This window comes from Phaenicophaeus curvirostris, chromosome 2, assembly GCF_032191515.1.
Source record: "Phaenicophaeus curvirostris isolate KB17595 chromosome 2, BPBGC_Pcur_1.0, whole genome shotgun sequence".
Taxonomy (NCBI): Eukaryota; Metazoa; Chordata; class Aves; order Cuculiformes; family Cuculidae; genus Phaenicophaeus; species Phaenicophaeus curvirostris.
Genome location: NC_091393.1, coordinates 45,669,321 through 45,685,302, shown reverse-complemented (window position 1 = coordinate 45,685,302; position 15,982 = coordinate 45,669,321). Strand labels below are relative to the sequence as shown.

General features: G+C 40.7%; 1 protein-coding gene across 1 annotated transcript in view; it reads right to left on the bottom strand.

Annotated features, from left to right (window-relative positions):
- TMEM200A (transmembrane protein 200A) overlaps positions 1–15,451 on the bottom strand; it is a 53,851-nt gene extending 38,400 nt beyond the window's left edge. The window contains exon 1 of the mRNA XM_069851854.1: positions 15,212–15,451. The gene's annotated coding sequence lies outside the window, so the exon portion shown is untranslated. The remainder of the gene's footprint in view (positions 1–15,211) is intronic.
- Between the last annotated feature and the right edge of the window lie 531 nt (positions 15,452–15,982).

The window sequence follows — 15,982 nt, the reverse complement described above, 5'->3', positions numbered from 1 at the left end:
CCAATGACCCTTTCTTATTTTATTTTGCATTTGAAAATACGTATTTCTCCTTAAACCGAGTATTTATTTGAGATAGTATGTTCATTAATATTACAGGGATTAAGTATGTTTAAAAATAACATTTCAAAGTTATCCAGACCACGTGGTCATCTAATTTGTTTCTGTTGGGGAAAAAACTGCATATCTAACCTTCCTTCTCCCACATCTACCAACAAGAACAGTCCAATTTCTCACCAAGAACCAAACAAAAATGTCATAGGACCATTTTTCAAAAAAAAAAAAAAATCCATCCTCATTGGTGCCTCGGACAGAATCTCCAAATCTCACACTGGGGTCTTACCAGGACATGAAGCTAATCGTGACTCAGCCAGCAGAAGCTGCCTGTAAGAAGTGCGGGCAGGAGAAAAAGCAGTCTCACAATGACTTTTTTTCCTTTGGGTGCCCTTCCAGGCACAGGAACATAGGTTTCCCCAGGGAAGGAAAGAGCCTCCTTGCTGACTGACCTGCATGTGCCATCCTTCCCTCCAGGGCAAACTTCCCATATAGCCCTACAGCAGACAGGGTTTCTCCCTGCCTAACAGCTGGACTTACACTCAAAATTTCATCAAAAAACAGGATCTCATCACTCAAAATCTGCAACTTGATACTGTGCTGATAAAATATGCTCTTAAATATTTAATCACAGATTTATTTTATTAAAAGCTAGTTTGGCAGTTAGTCATACAATAGCCCCTGCTGATCAGTGTGGTTTTCTAAGCAAGACAAGCAGCTACTGCCTCCTACTGGCAGATGGCTCCTCATAATCAGAATTCAAGCCAAAGTATGGAATTAATACACATGATGTTCCATCTTTCAAAAACCTATTGGAAAGTTAGCCCTGATTGACTTCCTGTGATATTAGCTATTGTGATTTAACCTCAGATGGCACTCACTGCTTCCCTCTGATGGGATAGGGGAAGAGAATCAGAAAGACAGAACTCATGGGTTTAGATATAGATAGATTAATATAACAGCAATAGAAGAGAGAAGAACGATGATGTTAACAGAATATACAAAACAAGTGATGCACAATGCAACTGATCATCACCCAGCGATTGCTGCCTACCCCATCCCCAAGCAGTGATTCCACACCCAGCCAGCTCCCTCCACAATTGTATACTGAGCATGATGTCATACAGTATGGCACATCCCTTTGGTCAGTTTGGTTCAGCTGTCCCAGCTATGTTTCATCCCAGCTTCTTGCGCATCTGCTTGCCAGGCGAGGATGGGAAGCTGAAAAGTCCTTGACAGTGCTTAGCAACAACTAAAAACATCAGTATGTTATTAACATTATTCTCATACTAAATTCAAAACAGTAGTGTACTAGCTAAAAGGGACAAAACTAACTCTATCCCAGCTGAAACCAGGACATCAGGTAACATTGGGCATGAAAAAAAATCACATTCCACTAACAAGAGGTTTTAAGACGCAACAGAAGTGCCCACCTTTGGGCTACAGTTCCTTCAGTTCCCAGAACCGAGGCTCTGACTTTCCTGATGAACAGCTGAGCTAATGAACAAGGAATTCAGGTAGAGAATTTCACAAAAGTCATAACCTTCACAGAAGTGTGATACAGACAAACTCATCTTGACAGCCAGTAAGGGTGTTTACAGACTGCTACACACCTAGAGTAGCTTCAACTATATATCGCCCAGCTACACAGCCCTAAAGCCTGCAAATTCATTCTTACACACATAGAAATCAAAACCACTTATCTTTGAATCACAGAACCATGGAAAAATTTAGGCTGGAAGAGATCTCCACTGTTAACTCCAAAGTTAGTTCAGGTACGCAATTTATGTTAATTTTCCAATAGGCTTCAAAGGAAGACAAAAGAAATGATTTTTCAACTTGGAAACAGTTCAGAAAGTGCTGAAATAATCTAATTCTGTGCCATTCAAGACACAATTCAAGCCTTTGTTCGAGCCTCCAAAAATATTAACAAATGGCTTGTATTCAGTATTATACATTGAACCTTGCTCATTACAATTTGTAGTACAACAACTGTTCCTGAACTCAAAGGGTAAATTATTCAGTCCTATGTGGAGACATCTAGATCAGCTTATCTGGACCACACATGTGAATAGTTACTTGTGTCTAGTGTTCATATTAGCTCATTCATCACCACAAGGTACAGAATTTTGTTAGCCAGGCTTACCAATATCAACCCTACTTCCGCCACACACAACTAATGCATTAAAGGCACAGTGTGTCTGCAGACTTTTACTCCTACGTAGGCATGCTTGTTCCGTTCACTACACTGAGCATGTGCAATCTAAACTTTATCAGAGGAGCTGTGCTGAAGAACCACTGCCAATCTCTCCAACATCTATTTATCAATATAGCTGGAGAGAGTTGCCTGAAATAAACATCTAGGCCATTATGCTTACATAATACATTTCAAAATAATAACTGATGGAATTTAAATCCCTCTATAGAAAAGCACTATTTAGCCACAAACATAACTGTTCACCAAAATACATACATATATGCATGGATTATTTTAAGCCAGAAGAGATCACTCATCTGCATTTTGCATATATAACCAAGGAAATTCACCTCTAGTTTCTGTATCAAGCCTGTAACTCTTCCTCAAGTGAGATCTTTCAGGAAGATAGTCTTGATTTTAAGAAAGACAACTCAGTTCCTAGAAGGTGCTTTTAGAATTCATTCTTCCCACTGTTAGAAATGTTTTCTGTTCTAATTGTTACTTTATTTTCAGTTTCAATATTTCAGTTTCCAATACATTTTGGTGCATTAAGGCACCTTCTACCATTAATGATTCTGCTCAAGTACCAACACTGAGATCTCTTTTCAACACAGGTATATAATACTGGCTTGATATCCATAACACCTTTCGTGCAACTTTCTCAAAAAAACCTCATGAGTATTTATGGGTGTTAAGCCTCCTATAGAAATAGCTCCATCTTGCAGATATTGTCTTTTCCTTCATTTGCCTAATGATCATATTCTCCAAAGAAATGAAAATAATGTGAACAAGGTAACTATGCATTTCCAGGAAGGCAGAATCAGGCAAGCTCTCCAAAGTCATAGACTACCTCTGGTAAAACCATCAATCTCATCATCAGATTCCTATATCTGTGTTCCTATGGCAAGACCATTACAATTTGAATACATTACTTCTAGATACAGTTGTATAAGGCTTAGGTGAACAATTCTGCATTTACAACAGCTCAGAAACGGACTACAAATTTAATACCAATGTTTCAGTAATATTAACAGTACAAACCATCCATCACAAGACTGCAACAGTTTCTACAGTGCTTAAGCAACTGGCTGGTTTTACCCCATTTCGTAGAATAAGACACTAAGTCTAATAAATCACAAACACCAAGATTCACAGTAAGTTCATCTTCACCTTAGTAGCTGCTGAAACTCTGACCTGCAGCAGAGACAATTAAGACCTCAGGCCAGCATTTCAGTCCTCAGTGACATTATGTGAACAGAAGCATGTACACTCAGTCACTTCTTTAAGAAGTTTTTTTTCCCCTGGGTCAATGAACACTACTGAGTAGATGAAAGAACTTAGATGCATTTTGGAGAAGACCTGTTAATAGCTTAGAGTGTATTCCAAGAGGCACAGACCTCTTACTCTCAAAGCATTAGGTCATATGAAGCAGTAGGTCAGATAAAGTATGGGGCACAAAATTACAGTGTTTCCTTTCCCAGCAGATGGGATCGCAGAACCAGAACAAAATAAATTCTCAGCACATTTATACAACCCTTCCTACATCTCCAAGCTTACTGCTCAAGCAGATTGGGACACAAAGTTTACCAAGATTTTACTACTATTTTTGAAGCGAAAGATGTAGGCTTTCATGAATGACCAGCTTTTTGCAGAATGAACATCTAACTTTGATATTTAATCACCTCAAAGAGTCTTCCATACCTGTGCAAAGTCATTTCTGCAAGTTCTCTAAAAAGGTACTTAACCTGGACTGGAAGAAACATCTTCCCGATTACGCTTCCACTAAGTATTTGAATATCACTAATAAGAAAACTGAACATCTGCTCCATACCTTGATTAACTTAACCTCTCATATGCTTTCATAACATTCTATTAAAATCAAAGAAATCAGACAGAAAAAATATCTCCTACTTCCATAGTTCATTCTACTGAGCATGTTAGATATCGCATTTAGAATTTTAGAAGACAAACATTTTTAAGTTCAGCCAGTAAAAGCATGCGTTTAGGGAAATTTAAAATAAGAAAAATACCACCTTAACATGGCTTAGATAAGCTAGAAAGTCTTCCTTGCAGAAAACATTCAGGAAGGCTTTGGGGGTTTCCAGGATGACAGTTTATTAGCTGAAAATGATTGGCATGGCTTCTTCTGCAGCCTGAGAGCTGGTTTGGGTTGCTTGTGTAATAAGATTCACAGAAAATATCTTCGACATTTTCAGGCCATGTAAAAACCAGCACTAGCTCCATGACTAGTTAAAATTCTCAATGAAATCCTAACAATGTTGAAATACATCGGAATTCTGCCTCTGATTTCACATGCTCAGGATCCCACCACATTACCAGAGCAACAGTAAGCAAACAAGAATAATTCGATCTTTTCACAGTGTACTTGAGATCACAGCAGGAAAGGACAATTTTTGACATGAATTATCCAATTCTCAAGTTTAATGTCTAATTTTCGATGAGTTTTATGATATATATTAAAACTTCCATTAAAAACAAGGATTTATATTGAAGTAAAATGAGAGTAATGATAGCAAAGAATCCAAGTTCTTGTCTTCCCTGACCTGTGTAATTCATACGACTCTAGAAATAACTTTGCAGAAGTCATTCAGTGGTCCAGCATGCAGTTCCTGGCTGCATGCACCCTAAATATAAAGAAACCCAAATAACACTTGTTTCCTGAAATATTTGCTGCTCTGACATCAAAGAAAAAGCAAAAGGGAGAAATGAAGCAAAGGAGGAGAGGATGGACCTTCTACAACACAAATAAAGAAAAGAAAGCATTCCAAGAACACAAAGGCCCTGAAGGATTTAAATGTCTGTTTCAGAGAGGAACAGAGTAAATCAGCTGTTATCAAACCTTTCATATAACATCATATCCACAAGATTCTCACGCTCTGTATCTACATAATACCGGGGTGGCTTGGATTCACATCATAAAGCAGGGCTACAGCATTAAGGTGCTTCTACTGCTATTCTTCAAACCACCCAACAAAACTAGCTAGGGCTTACAAATCTGCTTATGAGACAAATCCCCTACCTGGTTGTTTCAGTCTTTTTACAAAGAGAGGGGAAATAGTTCCATAAACTCCTCACTCTCCTGCCAAGATTATATATATACATACATATACACAGAAAAGACAGGTTTTCTTGGGAAAAACAGAAATTGCTGTCAGATGAGCAATAACAGCCATCATCAATTCAGACTAACTTTCAAATAAAGCAATACTAGCTTGGCTACATATCCATGCTTTTTTCATGCTCCCTGTTCATGAAGTATCCAGGCAGAATGGAGAGAGTTACTGTGCTATAAATATGCAGAGTCTGTCTCAGTAAAAACAAACAAAGCTCATACTAAGAGCGAGCAATAAAAAACTTTGACAATAAAGTATCCGGAAAACTAAAACACAAGCCAAATATAAAATGATTAACACAAGCAATTCATCAGTTTCAGTTTTGTCATTCTCCCAAAGCCATGACATGAAGTCATATAATCTTTTGGTTTTGATGAAATCCAGGATGGTTTCCCTGGCTGTTTTTCAGATCTCTGCTGTGGCTCATATTTTCTGTTTTTACAGTTTGATCATCATGACTGATAGTTCTTCTGAAAAACATGTTTAAAGCAAGTTATACTCAGCAACAGCCCTCCTCTAGTTTTTGCACACAATGAGCTTGTTTAACCACAACCACATGGACATACACACGATGTATGTGAAAGTGATTTTAAATGCTTCTTAAACAATTTCTGTTATTTTGACCAAATCTCAAGTTATATGTTTTTCAGGAAAATCTCACTGCATCTAAAACAGTAAGAAATGTATAAAGTAGGACATTTTCTGTCCCATTGATATTTTCACTTGAAGATAATTTCTTACAAAGACGTGATTTTTGGCACAGGAATTGTAGAAACCTGACCAGCTCCTTAACTTCAAGGTTTATGTGATTACATACACAAAAACTCAATCTTTGAAAACAAATTGCTTCCAGAAAAAAATCTTGAAAACCTGAATGTGGTGCTCACCTCAGCTACCTCTGCAAATATCCCTTCTTCCTCTACTTTCCATATTTTGAACCACCATAAGTGGACTGGATCTTGGGAAGCCCCAGGACACACTATCCATAGCACATCAAGTACGTCACAGTCTAAAAGGCACAAGTATGGTCAAAAGGCAGATAATAAGCAGTACAAATGTGCATATGACCATGCTAAGGGCAATTTTGCAGTGCTATGCAGGTATTGCTAGAGAAGCTTCTAAGTTGAGTGACTGCAAAGAGTTCAAAAGCCACAACCTTCAGAGAACAGCAGGCACAAAAGCAGATCAGACCCCTTTCTTAGGGCCCATTTAGTGCTGTACATCAAATTCTCTGCTGTCACTCCTGAAGACACCAGTGTGACCTCTACCATACCTTTACTCTTTTAAATTTCTAACCATGGCAAATGCCAACACTTGGCCTCATTCTTTGTGGATTTACTGAAAGAAAATGAACAGTGTTGTATTAACGTTTCACATACTTCTAGTCACACTACATGGTAACACCCATTTCTCATACTTCCAGTTATTCACATAGGAGTCTCCCCACTACTTGTCTAAGCCATTACTTGCAAATGTATAGCCTTGCTCCTGTAGAATAACCAGTGTCTGTGGTTGCTGCTATACTACTGAACTATCTTCCTCTCTATCTACATTTTACCTTCACAACATCACTACGGTCACAGTCCTGCAGCTGTCAAGGAGTGAGCTGTGTTTGCCCACAATTTTTTAAGAAAGCGTAATAAATTGTGTCAGAGTTTTTGCGAGTCTTCTGTACAGCACAGAACTACTGGATGTGTGCAACTGAATCAAATGCAGGCAGTTAGGCACAACATATCAACAAGATTATTAATGTAAAGCAACAGAAGAATCCACCCAGTAAACATCATCCAGATCTCCAAGCACCAGGACTTAGGTTACTAAGAAACCCCAAGCCCCTAAGTAGTACTTATAGTTTCAGCCACATGCTCTTGGGAATATAGGTATTCCCACACACAGTCTCACTGTTGAAAGGCAACATCCTCAACTAATTCCAGAGCAAATTATTCATAAAAATCTTCCAATCAAAATTTTCGTAACATCTGCAAACCCTCCAAGTGCCATCTCTGTTCCAGACTGGTTTAACCAGCCTTCCTCTCCCTGTCTCTCCCCGTATCTGATTTCATAGCTTTCTGTACAGGACCATTCTTGTTTTCTTTTTCCTCCTCATTTTCCCCAATAGATGCTTCTTCAACTGTAAAGCAAGAAGAGCTAGAGCAGGAAAGAAAGCTTGGAACTCAGTTCTGAAGTCCATCTCTTCAGTCACAAGGCTTAACAAAAACCGTATTTAACCTGAGGGTGATACTAATACTGTCTTCTCAGGGAGTATTAAGCAATACTTCCTACTTCCAAAGCACTCCATATTCTGGGCTGAAAACTACCTCTTAAGCTCAAACCTGAAAACTATAGATGACCCACCTTTTTCAAAATCAAGCTGTGTCTAGTAACAATTAGAATACTCTGTAATAGAGACAGGTTTTCCTCAGAAAATAGGTCTAATATCTGGAAGAAAGGACTGCAGAAACTAAGGATCACGCAGACCATTTTCTGCTCCAGGCTTTTTTCCCTTTGGATGTTGCCTGCTCTAACACAGGGTAAATACCTAGTAACATGCACACTGACAAGACGGGTTGTAAAAGCAAAGATTAAGTATTCTCAAAATTCTTTGGAGACAGTAGAAAAAACAATGAGCTTCACATGTCATGAAGTCATGTCACAAAGCACAATAATAATGCGTTTATATGCTATGAAGGCAGCACAGGAATATATTGGTACCATTATCCAGAAAACATGAACAAAAAAGCTATATGACCTCATCAGGGGGCAGCCTCTCATAGTCTAATTCTGACTCTGCAATAACCCTACCTCTTTTACATAAATTATATAATGTATACAATGCTATCTAGCCAAATGCTACAGCAAGGGGAAAAAAAAAAGTCTAACTGAATAAAAAACCCACAACATTAAGAACTAAATAAAAGAACTACCACAATCTCACTATAACCTGTTTCCCGTTACCATTTCAACTCTACAGCCAACAGGACAACGAAAAATTACAAACCAAAGTACTGCAAAACATGGCACTGCTTGTCCTTAACCAGTAAATATTTCTGTGTGTAATTTCATTGGTATGCGTACTGTTTGCAAGCTTGGATTGCAAAACAGTGACTTGCGTCTTTCTAATATAATGCAGCTTATTGAACAATGCTCCAGTAACATATGTAGGACCTTGCAGATATTCCACCATGGGTATCAGTTAATGAGACCACATCCTAGGGGACTAAAACTGAATTAGAAAGAGAACAGCAATAAATTCAGAATAAGCTTCTGCAAAGCAAATTGAAAAGAAATTTCTTCCTGTCAAAGAGCAATGCAGATATTTTGTAGGGGTCATAAGAAGGGTCTGGTGAAAGCACTTTGGCACTGAATTAATGCAAAGTGATTCAACTGCTCTCGAGTCTATAAACTGTATTAATAGCCAAGCCATTACTTCCCCAAGAAGGGTCTGTTAAACCTCTGGATGTTTAGTATTCATATAAGCTAGTCATTTTTGTACCAGACTATTACTATCAGGCCAATAATTGAAATATTAAGACATCTCAGCTGGAGATTTATTTTGTGTGCAAGTTTCTGCTTGTTTGGTAAATCTATTATTGTCCACTTGGGAGTACAATGTCCCAGTATGTTCCAACAATTCCACATATTTTGTTTATCTAAATATAATGTTCCAAATTCCAGTTTCCGTAATACCAAAGTTATTACTGTGATGGCAAACTGACATCAGATTCTTTTCAATGCAATTAGAGCAGACAAGGGCCTCCAAAGATAACTTTTAATATCTCACTTCTATTTCAAACCCATGTAATATTAGGGTCATTGTAATAAGATTCCTTGGGCTGAGATGGAAAAACATTTTAACAAGACCTGATTCTAGTGCCCAGTTATCAGCTGCTGTGCACCTTACTACATTTCATCTTTTTTCTACCTCCATTTTTTCCTTTCTTCATTTTGTCATTTGCTCTTTTTTCCCCACTTCCCTTCTCCCCTGCTTTCTTCCTTTTTTGTCTGTTACCTGCCATTTATCTTCTCCTTTTTACAGAAATACAGTCATACCCCAGATGAAACAAGCCAACTGTTAAATACACAGTAATTTATAGCAAGAAGTACACACCTGCCTAGTCTCATACACTGCATCAGGTTTATTCAGTTGACCTCCAGGAACAACTCCTACCCTGACATTCGCCTCTCATAGTGTAGTTACATGATGCATCTCTTTCTGGATCCAGCAGGCTGCCTCATACCTTATACACCAAGTGTGCCTAGCACAAGATCATACAAAAGAGAAGCTAAAGCTGCTAAGTTGTGTACACCTTGCACGTTCCTAGGAACACTTCCTTCAGAAAGCTTGTTTGCCACAGAAAAATGCTGCCCCAAGACACAATACTGCTCTCCATCCCTCACCCCCATTCCACGAAGGACTACATTAAACATTTATCTCATTGCAATGTCAATACATGTCAAATTTCGTATTTGAGCAAGAGAAACAGTGTCTGTGCATGTACTCATGCAGAGAAAGGAACATATAAAAAACATAGGTAATGGGATTAAGTTGATTGCTAGGATAGAACATGCTTCCTTGACAATCCTGACAACTTGCATGAAGAAGGACAAGCACTACCAATACAATGTAGTTCTTGATTATGAGTTTTCCAGTACACAGGAAAATGGTTTAATATCCTAACAGCTCCAAAACCTATTAATTTATCTGTAGTTTCTCACACAGTGAATCCTAACAAATCATAAGCAGATGCTTTTCAGTAACAACAAACAACAATTGAGTAACTGGAACAGTTTTTAATTACAACATACCTTTCAATATATTCCTTCTGTATTTTAATACACGATACACCTTTTTTACTTTGAATTACACAGAGGAGAGAGAAAACACCAGTCTTTGAGCTGCAATTTTACTCATGCAACTAGGTGGATAGACAAGCTACAGCACAAGCAATGGCATATTTTCTTTTCAATTTAACACACAACAAAATGTAAATGACAAAACTAATTAGATCCAAACTTGTTTTTCAACTGATTACAGATAAGCAGAGACATTTACTCAGACACATTCAGAGAATGTGGAAAAAAAATCAAATTATATTACAAACTATATTACTGTCACACCAAATTCAATAAAGTGATCTTAACTGTCTCCTAATTAGTCTGTTTTGATGGTGGTTTAAATTGACAAAAATTAAAGTTACTTTCAGAATTCCTTCCCTTATTGGAAGAAAGCAGCATGACTGTCATTGGAAGGCTCTAAAAATTTGCCTTGACTTCATACGCCCCCTGAGCTAATGCTACAGTCACAGGCATCAAAGCACAAAGCTCTACTAGTCTGAGTTAAAGAATTAAGTGCCACTAACCAGCTGCCAGGACTCATAGGCTATTAGTGCCCAACTGTATCAACACTTCATTGAAAACATCTTTCCTGGTTTATATCCAGTGTGAATTACGGAAATGTGTGGTTTCAATGGGGTCAAATTTTGGCACTTTTTATTGATGGGTTTTAACACCCTAAGTGCTGGAATGCTTGGTTCAATTGTCCTCATGAAACAGGAAAGAAAAACAAATTCATAAAGAGATTTTTCTCCTCTTCTCTAATTCTTAGTCTTTAAGCCAGTTTCTACACTGTATTTTACATTTCTTGTGATTTTTACACATTTGCTTAACATAAGTATCTGAAGTGTATTTTGTTGAAGCAATAAAATCCTAGTTTCTCTGATTCACTAAGAGTTTCATCATTTAGCTCAATGGGGTAGAATTAAATGACAAATGTAGACAAATATGTCCTTTGTTTCTACTTATTTTAATTGGGGGAAGTCATGCTTCCAACACAAGAACAGTAACTAAAATTCCAAGGGGATATAAACAATAACATATAAATGGACACAAGTGAAATGACAACTACCTCACAGTCTGCATAACACTTTTCAGAGACTTCATCTACAAGACAGTAGTTCATTGCTTCATTTTCCTCAAGTCTGTTGTAGTACTACCTTTCCTGAAATCTCAGCTACATCATTACACCTCACTGACTATTTTCCACAGACTTCCAGTTCTGGTTAGGTGGCCCTGCACCTCCCTGTCACCCTTTTTTATACACTAAAGCAGGGAGAAAAAAGAACAATCCACTTCCGCAACATGAAACGCAGAACAGAAGAGACAACTGAGAAAAACGATCCTTTTTTCTCAGGTCTTCTTCTGGACACTCAATTATTTTAAAAAACACCAAGTGCTCTTTGTAATGTTTCTGTCACAAAAAGATCAAAATAAGAATACTGAACGATACAAACATGTTCTGCTGCTGCAGATAAAAGGTAATAAAGTGCAATAAAGTTCTGGAAGCAGAATGTCATTTTATTTACACTAAGAGACCAGTATAAACTGAATACTTCAGTACTAAGTTCAGCCACCAGTTCCACTTGAGCTGCTCCTAGCAAGATTCACTTGTACGAAAAGCAGTTGCTTATACACACCTGGTTCTGAATTCTGCTATGTGGAAATGGTTAATGATGAAATAATGAATTCTTGCTTTACAGTTTGATGGAAGCTTCAGTAGTTCCACAAGAGGTGGACACCCAGCAGCTATTAAAACTAGTGGGTAGGATAACAGCTGTGCAAAACAAATGTTCAGTAGCTTAATTCACTGATGTTGTCAGCATTTCACCTTTCCATGTAATCAACAGTCCACTTATTAAGAAGCTAATTACCCAGAGATTGTGTGGGTGATGTGGGATCCAATAAAGAAAAACAAACTTCTCCTTACAGTATTTTTACATTAAATCTAAAACTAAAGCCCTAACTCAAGCACTGTCTGCAACTTCTCTTTATTTCTAGGGGGCTTGGAGAGTGTAAAACAGCTCTCTGTTTTAAGATACATATCAAGCTTTGCCAGGAAGATTTCTAATTCTTAAACTATTAATTAGTATCTTTGATTCACCAGTTAGCAGCATAGTAATACAAAGATTCTGCTGCTGAATAGGCATCAAGAATTAATCTCCCTAAATCATGATAGTAAGGTCATATTTGGGATGCCTTACCACATCCAACATACTGCAGCATCTGAAATCTAAACAACAAGGTTTTCAGAGAACAGAGTCAAGTCCTCTTAAAGGCTTTTATCTAGAACTGTAATACAAACCTTATCTAACAGCATATTCTAGCCTGGTCTTCATCTGCCCTTCTAGAAGTGCTTGGGTTATCCTTGGAAGCAGTCTACCAGCCTCAGAGAGGTCCAAAACATCCTAGGTGTCTGAACTGGCACAAGATGCCTTTATTTTCACAAATTAATCCTACTTTTAGTCTCTAATCTTACACACTAGAAAAGTATTCAAAATTTCCCCTTTGCTTCAATATCACAATATCAAACAAGTGCAGTTTAGAGTAACTGATCTATTTAAAAAGCATAATAGCATGAAATCAAATACAGGCATCATCATTGTCACTAGCTAGGGTTTCACATTCCTCTTATTTCCACTACATTCTCTGTCACCATCACAGACAAGACTGACAGCATTCAAAAAAATTGGGAAACAATTAATGACAGCAACCTTTAGGCTTCGTTTTTTTTATATCATGATTTTATCCGGTTTCAGTAATTTTAGTGGGAGTTTTCACTGATTTTCAGTGTTCAGATTTTTGCCTCCTAAAACGTACTGAGCAAGGCACAAGTAGCAGCCTTCTCCTGCCATTCCATACATGTACTTCAGTCTTTAACCAATTTTCACTTTTCATTTCCCTCTTTTGCCCCCAGAGAGGTATGTGTCAATCAAGAGCATACAACTTGTGAGATGTGGCTGATGTGAGCACCAATGCGTAGCACAGGTATTTGGTGTTATACGTCCATCATTCAAGGAAATGGAATTAGAACACAGTGAAACAGGGCTTGGTCTAGGAATGGTCCAGCAATGCAGTTACACCAGTGAGCAGTTACTGGACCTACTGCTACTTGCAATGAACTCACAGCACAGGTGATCACTGGGATCACAGGGATGGAGGTTGAAACTACTTATCTGCCTGAGAGTCAGCATATATTTCAGTGCTTTTGCTCAATCCACACTTCACATGATTAAATTCAGACAGCCCACCTTTCATAATCTGATTACAGAGCTTCCATTAAAAAAAAAACAAAAACAAAAAAACCAAAGCTTGGTTCCAATTCCAGCAAGGCTGTATTGGGCAAAACCATTTATATACATGAACTAAAATAATTCTAGCATGCTGAACTCTTCCACCAATACTCCAACTTTCGTTTGGGTCATTGTTGCAATCCAACAAAGCAGCAGTAAATAAAAAATTTCTACGCCTACAGAATATAACTTATAAATGATTTTATTTTCCAAATTACTGCTTAACTACCACATATCTTTTTTTCCATGAGAGCACTTTTCTGTGCTCAGGACAAAAAATGTAATTGTAACTTGTGTTTCAAATGACTAAAACTTGTCTTGTAATTACCTTCTAACAAGTATTTTGCTAGAAGTACACTTGCTGGCAACATCAGAAGTACATTAAAATGTACCAAACGTTAAAGACCCTTTGGCTTCATTATCAAGTAACTGAAGTTGCATTCAATGAAAACATAATATTCTGGTTTAAATAGGCTTTTTTCCCCCCACCCACTTTCTACAAAGCAGCACAGAAACAACTAAAGGAAAAATACACTGTTTCTTTCTATCTGGATACTTCCTTGTTTTCCATTGCAGAGACTAGAATCATAGAGTCACCAGGTTGGAAGAGACCCACCGGATCATCGAGTCCAACCATTCCTATCAAACACTAAACCATGCCCCTCAGCACCTCGTCCACCCGTGCCTTAAACACCTCCAGGGAAGGTGAATCAACCACCTCCCTGGGCAGCCTGTTCCAGTGCCCAGTGACCCTTTCTGTGAAAAACTTTTTCCTAATGTTCAGGCTAAACCTCCCCTGGCACCACTTACTTACAGAAAAACAACATAATAGTTGCTAGTGTATTGATCTAGAATCAGAGTAAGGCAGTGAAGACAAAAATCTTTGCTGACAGAATTTTATTGAACAATACAGCCCTCGTGTCCCAAGAGCATCACGAAGCGCAAGCCCACAACATCGCTACAGGCTCCTTTGGAGCTCGTGTTGCACAGGATGCCACCCTACAGGGCTACTTTTTTCTTAAACACTAAAACCCACGGGTTTGGGGTTTTTTTCCCCCATAAGCACCGCATGAAACAGACCAGCAGCAGTTAAAGACAATTAGTCTGAAGTGTCAAGGAGCTACAGCGATTGCAATCCCAGCCCTGCAGAACAGCTGCGCGCCTATTGAATTCACACGCAAGCACTAACAATGATTATGTTAATAAGATACGAGGAGCGTCTCCCCAGCACCCAAGCCGCCTGCAGCACTAGTTCCAAAGTCTCCCTCGCCCCTAAGCTCGTGGCTACCCGGTTTACGAGCAGCGAGCTGCGTTCGCACGCAAGGGAAGGGGGCAAACCCCGTCCGCCTCTCACCCTTCCAGATACCCAGCACGCCACCATGTTTTCCCCCCTCAAACAAAGCCTAAGGAAAACCCAACTTCTAGGGCAATAAAGGGGGAATCGGAGAGGGGGCGGGAGCGGCGAGGGGCACGAAGCCGCCGGGCAGAGCCGCGGTGGCAGCGCGGAAAGTCCTTTCGGACCCGGGAGCGAACAAAAGAGGGTGTGTGGCAGCCGCCGGCGCGCCACCCCGCTCCGCTCCGCAGGCTGCGAGTCCATTCCTGGCAGGAAAAACAGACAAGCCCACCTCCCTGTCACCCCCCAACCCCAGCTCCCCCAGCTCCCGGGGAGCGGCTGCGGGCGGAGGGGACCCCCCGGCGCTTACCTGCGGGGAGGTGCGAGGCGCCCGCCGCTCCCGGGGACGCGGGGTTCTCCGGCGCGGGGCGGCGGCTGCTTGAGCGGCTGCCCTCGCCCTTTCCCGGCGACAGACAGGGCGCGGGGCCGGGGCGGTCACTGCCGCCCGCCGGAGGAGGAGGAGGAGGAGGAGGAGGGGAAGGAGGATGCTCGCCGCCCGGGGGCTGCGCGCCCCCCCGGCGCCGCCGCCCGGGCGGGAGGAGGCGGCCGCCCCCTGCTCGCCCCGAGGCGACGGGCGGGTGACATCGCAGCCGGGGGAGGGAGGGGGGGGGAGTGCTGCGGGCGGCCTGAGGCGGAAAAAAAAAAACAAAACACCAAAACGAAAAAAAAATCGAAAACCAACTTTCCCCGGTTCTCAGCGCAGCTCGCCCCCAGCAGCCCCCGCCGCGGCAAAGTTTCACTCTCAAGCCTCCCGGCTGCCGCCCCGTCTCGATGGGAGCGACCCCCCCATCTCCCACCGCTTCCCACGGGGCGCGGCTGGGGGGGAGCCGGAGCACCAAGCGGGACGGGAGAAGAGGCGGGCGGAGCCGCGGGACCGGGACGCGGCTCTTTCCCTGCCTCCCGACCAGCCGGAGAAGTTTCCCACCCCTCCCTCCTCTCCCAGCTCAGCGAAGCCACCGGGAACCCCGTCCCCCAGCGCCGCTTACTGCCGCCAGCCCCACCGGAGCAGCGCGTTTGTAGCGCCCGGGTCCGCCCCGGCGGGGTGGGGGCTGCGGGGGAGGAGCCACGGGCGGGGCGGGGA